The sequence below is a fragment of the Meriones unguiculatus genome, chromosome X, assembly GCF_030254825.1.
Source record: "Meriones unguiculatus strain TT.TT164.6M chromosome X, Bangor_MerUng_6.1, whole genome shotgun sequence".
NCBI lineage: Eukaryota > Metazoa > Chordata > Mammalia > Rodentia > Muridae > Meriones > Meriones unguiculatus.
In genome coordinates, this window is record NC_083369.1 from 58,108,531 (window position 1) to 58,115,524 (window position 6,994).

At 40.9% G+C, this 6,994-nt stretch overlaps 1 pseudogene; it reads left to right on the top strand.

Annotated features, from left to right (window-relative positions):
• Positions 1–5,901: 5,901 nt before the first annotated feature.
• LOC110540523 (large ribosomal subunit protein eL29-like) lies at positions 5,902–6,375 on the top strand (annotated as a pseudogene).
• The last annotated feature ends 619 nt before the right edge of the window (positions 6,376–6,994 follow it).

Consider the following 6,994-nt stretch of genomic DNA (forward strand, 5'->3'; position numbering starts at 1 on the left):
ATCCATTAGAGAAACCAGAACAACACAGGCAATGGGGAGAACTCTGCTCAGATGATGGGAATAAAGCATTCCCTGGTAAAGAATTTTGTTTGCTATAAAAGTAAGAACTTATCAGTAAGCAGCTTCTGAGGACTTTACCCAAGGGCATTTGGCATTGCTTTAACACTCTGAGGAAGAGCACATTAAGGTACACACTATACTATGACGTTAGCCACCTACAGCAAAATAAAACAATAACCAGGCTAATCCAGGAAAAACAAACTTTCACTTACAGAATCTCCTAGTTATTTTGGGGGAGGAAGATAGGCCTATAAGAATATAATCAGATGCTACATAAAAAACTTAATCATTTAAGTGTATATAAATTAGCTGAGAATTTATTTTTATTTTTATTTTATTTTTATTAATTACACTTTATTCACTTTGTATCCCAGCTGTAGCCACCTCCTCCATCCCCTCCCAATCCCACCCTCCATCTCTCATCCACTCTCATGACCCTGTCCCAGTCCAATGATAGGGGAGGTCTTCCTCCCCTTCCATCTGACCCTAGTCTATCGGGTCTCATCAACACTGGCTACATTGTCTTCTTCTGTGGCCTGGTAAGGCTGCTCCTCCTTCTGGTGGAGGTGATTAAACTGCCAGTCCATGAGTCCCTGTCAGGGAAGGTCCTTGTTCCTATTACTGGGGAACCCTCTTGGACACTAAGCTGCCATCTCCTCCATTATTAGTATATTCTCCCTTGTAAGCATCTTTAACCAACACACATATATCCTCTTAAAAATTCACTCCTTCTCAAGAGTAGGAATTACTTTCTTGGTGAGAGAGTTTGAAATGAGAATAGGGATGCAAATCCCAGTTCCTCTAGCTCTTCAAAATCCTTGGTAGCAACCTATGTTGAAACACTTGTTTTCTCTCTCTCTCTCTCTCTCTCTCTCTCTCTCTCTCTCTCTCTCTTTCTCTGTGTGTGTGTGTGTGTTTGTCTTTTCTTATCTATGAAGAATATGTTCCAAGACCCTCTGCTCCACAGTAGATTTGATCCCTGAAACTACAGGTAGTACAGAATCAGTATAATGTGTTTTCCCTTTTATTCTCTACAATATTGCCATATAATACCAGCTGTCATCTGCTTTCTTGTGTTTTAGGGCCAGATGGTCTCTTAGTCTTAATACCTTTATGCTTTGGTGCCATTATTAAGTGCTGCAGTATTTCAGCAGTCAATATAATAAATTGGATAGCTGTTAAGTGATTAATGGGCAGGTAGTACACACAATGTGGATATGGTGGACACAGAGATGAGTCATATTTTACAAGGCAAAGTTAGAGACTCTAAGATTCCATCTTGTTTCTCAAGATAGCATGTGATTTGAAACTCATGGATTGTCTTTTTTTTCAATTTATTTTTTTTATTCACTTTACATTCTGGTTGTAGCCTTATCCCTCCTCCCCTCCCAAGCCTTCCCTCCTTCCCTCCTTCTTCTCCTTCCCTTTTTCTCAGAGAAGGGGAGCTCCCTTTTCCATCCATCCCAGCTAATCAAGTTGCATCAGGACTAAACATGTCCTCTTCTGCTATGGCCTGGTAAGGCAGTCCTGCCAGGGGGAAGTGATCAAAAAGATTGCAAGTGAGTCCTTGTCCAATGAAGTACCCACTTCCCTTACTAGAGGACCCACATGAAGCCTAAGCTGCCATTCTGATACATCTTTGTAGGGGGTCTAGGTCCAGTTCATGTGTGGCCCTTGGTTGATGCTTTAGTCACAGCAAGGCCCTCTGGGCACTGGTTAGTTGGCTCTGTTGGTCTTCTTGTGGAGCTCCTGTCACCCCAGATCCTTTACTATATGTGTAAGGCTAGAACTTACATATGACTGCTTCCAATCAGCACCCCTCTTTTAACAGTAAATTCCCCACAAGGCTCAGAATTTAACTTACATTGGAATTTGGCCAGTCACAGAATGAGAACTTTTATCTGAGTTTCAGAAACCACAACCAAGGAAGCCAATAGAGTAGTTACAGTTGAAATACCACCCAGATCATGATTCATAAATTACTAATGTTTTCATTGTAGTTCGAAAGGATAGAACAAAAGAAAACAAAAACCTTACCTTCCATCTTTAAAGTGCTCAAAAAGGAGATCACTTTTACTCATCAAATACAGTAATTTTCTTGGAATCAGGTCAGCTGATTGGATATAGAAAATAATGGTCTTCACTTAGGCTAAAGATCCAAAAGGTAACTCACCCAGAAGCAAGTTCTCAAACAAAATGATACAATATTTAATGTAAAACTTGAGCACTTCTCGACAAACCAGTTGGCACAAATTTGCCTTTATAGAGGATGGGTATTTAGGTTTGGGTGATTAAGTAAAAGTTAAGATACTACACACAGGAAAAAAAAATCTACAAAAGTAGCAACAATTAGTTAACAGATAATTGTTTATATTATGGAGGGGAACAAAATGAGGTATAAGAAAGTATTTGGGCACAGTGGTCTTTTCTGAGACTGATACTCCAACCAAGGACAATTCACGGAGATAACCTAGAACCCCTGCTCAGATATAGCCCATGGCAGCTCAGTATCCAAGTGAGTTCCCTAGTAATGGGAACAGAGACTGTCTCTGACATGAACTCAGTGGCTAGCTCTTTGACCGCCTCCCCCGGATGAGGGAGCAGCCTTGCCAGGTCACAGAGGAGGACAATATAGCCAGTTCTCATGAGACTGGATAAGCTAGGGTCAGAAGGAAGGGCAGGAGGACCTCTCCTACTCATGGAATTGGAGAGTGGCATAGGAGGAGACGAAGGAGGGAGGGTGAGAATGGGAGGGTAAGAGGGAGGGGACTATAGCTGGGATACAAATTGAATAAACTGTAATTAATATAAAAAATAAAAATTTAATTAAAAAAGTAGAACAACAGCAAAAAAAGTAATAGGCTAATCTGTGTTTCTAAATGTACATTTTGGTACTGGTGCTTGTTCAGTGAGAAAAGGGTGTTAATATGTACTATTAAACAGTGATGGAGTTTAATGGTATAGCAGATATGTGAAGTGAATTGTCTCAAAACAATAGAACATAAATATATTTACAATCATATTTTTTACTGTGGAATTAAAATGAAATATTAAACTAATTATTTGGGAGCTGGGCATAGTAGATTGTAATGGAAGTTTTGGTTTCTTTAAAAACTCAGTTATGTTGTTACAAACATGTTTTTATTATTATCCCAAGTGAGATTTTAGTTTATCCACAGCTGATAATTGCCTAGTGCAGTCACCGTGGTCTTTGCCAGATGAAGTTAGTTGAATTCTGAGGATTTTAAGGGGTATAAATACAATAGCCCAGAGGAAGTGGTATGCTAGCTTGGAGGAGCCTGAGGAGTACTGCTTGCTGTGTTTGCTGGTTTGCTGGCTTGTGGTTACCTGGACTTTGTGATATCCTGACTGAGCCTGGTATTGCACCCCCCCCCCAAATCCTGGTACCCTACCCAACAGGAAGAAATAAAGAGGTCTATGCCCCCTTTCTCTTCCAACTTTCTTTTCCCCTACCTGGAGTGGGAGGTTTGGAAGGGAGGTACAAGCTTTAAAGAGCCCCCAAATAAAGTAGTGTCTGAAAAACTATCACCTATTGTACAGCATATCTATAATCTCTGCACGTTGCAGTCTGAGACAGGAGTACAATTGTGAGTTTGACTGATTTCCTTGGACTGATTTCCAGGCTGTCTCAAACCAAAAACAACAAAAAATATTTGATAATAACCTAAAATTTACATATTAGATAGAGATGCAGAATTATTTTATTTTATAAACTTTCATGTCTATGGTTTGGTCATTGAAAATGTATTAAATAGAAAGTTGAAAACAACTCTGCAGGGTTTTTGAACAGCAGCTCAGCAGTGAAAACAGAGTGACCGGCAGGCCATACTTTAGAGCCCAAAACCTGGACATCTGTATTTCCCAGGTGAGAGAAGAACCTACGGGGAAACACGAGGGTCCATCTTCAGGCCATCTGGCTAATACAAGGAAAATCTCCCAGGCTACACCCTAGGCCACCAGCCCAAGCCCACCATCTGTGGATACCTTCGTGGTACTGAAGTCTCTGATCTCAGTTGCTCACTCTCACTGTCTGTGAAATGGATACCTTCTGGAACTGTGAGTGAGGCCAAAAAACAAGGTGCCCACTCTCACCATCCTGTGGACACCTTCTGGCACCAGTGGCTCCATGTTACAAACTTGAGCACCCACGATCACTATCATTTGGAGAGGATACCTTCTAGTACTTGGGACTCATGGCCCCAAACTCTAGGCTCACTCTCACCATCTGGGTAAATGGCTCCAACCTTGGGACTCCCCATGTGCAGGTCCCATGGAAGCAACTCAGACACTGTTCCAAGCCTCAAACTCTGTCCTTAAGGAGCAAAGGTTCTCTAAAAAAGCTGCACCCAGGAAGCACAGTATCTGAGTACGGTGTCTGGGCTCAGATACCTCAGACCAAGGAAGCCAGTGGCAGTGCAACTGGCTCTAGCACTTCTCTCTTCCAAAGAAATATCCCTGAGCTTCTGAAGAATCCAGGTGCTCTCCAGGATCAAATATCTCAGAAGACCCATGTGCAATTCTCTGAGAACCACCCACAAGTCCAAGATCATTCCCATCAATCTGAGAAGGGCTTCTTCAGGAACATCCAACTTCTTGCCCAGGGCCCTTCCCCCATTCTTGGGAACTCCTGTAGGCAACAGGATTTAACATCTAATGCCAGAGACAAGGAGGCTAGATGTCAGCATAAAAACACAACCACCAAAACCAAAGCAATATGACATTCCCAGAATCTAGATATCCAAAGGCAAGCACCTTTGGATTCTCTAACACATCTGAAACACAAGAAAATGGCCTTTAATCTATGCTTATGAAGATTCTTCAAACAAATCAAAACCTTTAGAAAGGAAATAATTAAATCACTGAAAGAAACACAGGAAAGTTCAAACAAACATGTGAAGGAATTGGAGAAATCATATGATGAAAAGCAAGAAAATACAAACAGGTGAAGGAAATCAACAAAACAGTTCAAGATCTGAAGATGGACATAGAAACATTAAAGAAAGTACAAACTGAAGAAATCCTGAAGAGGAAGAACTTAGAGAACAAAACAGGAACTACAAAGGAAAGACTCACCAATGGAATATAGAATGTGGAGAAAAGAATCTCAGGTGTAGAAGACACAATGGAAGAAATTGATGCATCTGCCAAAGAAAATGTTAAATCCAAAAAATTCCTGACATAAAATATCCAAGAAATCAAGGACACCATGAAAATAGGAAACCTAAGAATAATAGGAATAGAAGAAAGAGAAGATTCCTGGCTCCAAGGACCACAAAATATTTTCAACAAAAACATAGAGAAGAAAATGTCCTCAATCTTAAAAGATGCCTGTAAGCATATACAAGAGGCCTACAGAACAAAAAACAGATGAGAACAGAAAAGAATATCCTCCTGTCATATAATGATCAAAATATTAAATGTACAAAACAAAGAAAAAATAATTAAAAGCCACAAGGAAAAAAGGCCAAGTCACATATAATGGCAAACCTATCAAAATGACACCTGACTTCCGAGGAGAGACCATAAAAGCCAGAAGGCCTGGGCAGATGTCTTGCAAACCCTAAGAGACCACAGATGACAGTCTTGACTACTATACCCAGCAAAACTTTCAATCACTATACATGAAGAAAACAAGATATTCAACGAGAGAACCAATTTAAACAATATATATGCACAAATCCAGCCATACAGAAGATACTAGAAGGAAAACTCCCACCTTTGGATGTGGGAAGTTAACCACACCCAAAAACCACAAGATATAAATAACTTCACGCTCTTCTGGTTCCAGACGCTGCGGGAGCCACGGGATATTGTGCAAACATGGCCAAATCCAAGAACAACACCACACACAACCAATCCTGCAAATGGCACAGAAATGGCATTAAGAAACCCTGGTCACAAAGATAAGAAAATCTTAAGGGGGCAGACCCCAAATTCTTGAGGAACATCCGCTTTGCCAAGAAGCGCAAGAAAGGCCTGAAGAAGATGCAAGCAAACAACGCAAAGGCAATGAGTGCATGAGCAGAGGCCATCAAGGCCCTTGTGAAGCCTGCAGCTGTTAAACCCAAGATGCCAAAGGCCCCCAGCTGCAAACTCAGTCATCTGACTTTTATTGCTCACCCCAAGCTTGAGAAGCAGATTCGAAGCTACATGGCTAAGGGTCGTAGACTCTGCAAATCAAAGCCCAAGGTTCAAACCAAGGCAGAGGCCACAGCTCCAGCTAAGGGCAAGGCTTCAGCTCCAGCTCCAGCTCAGGCTCCCAAAGGTGCACAGGTCCCTGTGAAGACCCCGTAGGAAAGGGTTCTGCTAATGTGAAGGCAGACAGACTGGTGTGACACACCCACCTACACACTATTTACAGATGACCAGTGTCCTATGTTGTTTTTACAAATAAACCTGAGGCAAGATCTGTTAAAAAAAAAAAAAGAAAAAAATAAATTCACTACAGTAAAACCAAAAGTTGACCAGCACACAAACACACTACCACAACCAACAGCAAAACAAAGGAACAGTCACTGAACATTAATACCTCTAAATGTCAATGGACTTAACTCTCCAATAAAAAGACGCAGACTAACAGAATGGATTCAGAAACAGGACCCAACATTCTCCTGCATACAAGAAACATATCTCAGCCACAAAGATGGACATTATCTCAGAATAAAGGGCTGGAGAGAGGTTTTCCAAGCAAACGGACCCAAGAAGCAAGCTGGGGTAGCCATTGTAATATGTAATAAAATAGACTTTCAACCAAAATTAATCAAACAAGATGAAGAGGGACACTTGATTCTCATCAAAGGAAATATCCAACATGAGGACATCACAATTCTGAACTTATATGCACCCAATACAAGGGTTCCTGTGTTTGTAAAAGAAACATTATTAAAGCTTATATCACACATTGAACCCAATA